Source organism: Nannospalax galili, unplaced genomic scaffold (genome assembly GCF_000622305.1).
Source record: "Nannospalax galili isolate Female #2095 unplaced genomic scaffold, S.galili_v1.0 scaffold234, whole genome shotgun sequence".
Classification (NCBI taxonomy): Eukaryota; Metazoa; Chordata; class Mammalia; order Rodentia; family Spalacidae; genus Nannospalax; species Nannospalax galili.
The window spans coordinates 1,592,022-1,592,780 of NW_008335054.1; positions in this window are offsets into that span (position 1 = coordinate 1,592,022).

Here is a 759-nt window from a genome sequence, read left to right on the forward strand (position 1 = left end):
TATATATATATTACACTGAGTCCATTCATTGGTGCTTGTGTGTACCTTTGTTGAAGGTTGCCCAATTGGAATTAGAATATCTCTCAGGGAGCTAGTCACTGAAGAGAACTAATCCTCCCTCAGCAGCCATTAATTGCCTGTAGCTCTTCATCTTGAGGTGGCGCCCATAACGTACTCCCAGCAACCTTGGTATGTCAGTTGGTTTTGTCATTATGCATTATTTGTTAGATTTGCACACTGTAGAGATATTTTTCCCATTAGCAGGTCTTCATCTTCACTACATTAGTTGTTTCCTTTGCTGCACAGACGTTTTGTAGTTTAACTAAGTCAGTTGTTGACCTTAGTTCCTGAAGGAATGAAGTCTGAATTATGCTTGTAGGGTACTGCCTATGCCTTATAACGGTTTTAGCATTTCAGCTCACATGGAGATCTCTGATTTTGAGATTAGTTTTATACAGAGTGATAGATATGGGTCACTTTCATTCTCTATGTGCTGATCCAGTTTTCCCAGCACCATTTACTGAAGATACTCTCATTCATCCAGTTTGTATTCTTAGCATCTTTATCAAACACCAAGTGGCAGTACATTGAGTGCATTCATATTTAGGTTTTCTTTTCAGTTCCACTGATCTATATGTATGTTTTGTGCCAATACCATGCAGTTTTTGTTGCTCTAGCTTTGTAATACAGTCTGGAATCTGGCATGGCAATCTGTCCAGCATTGCTCATTTTTCTCAAGATTGATTTGGCTATCTGAGG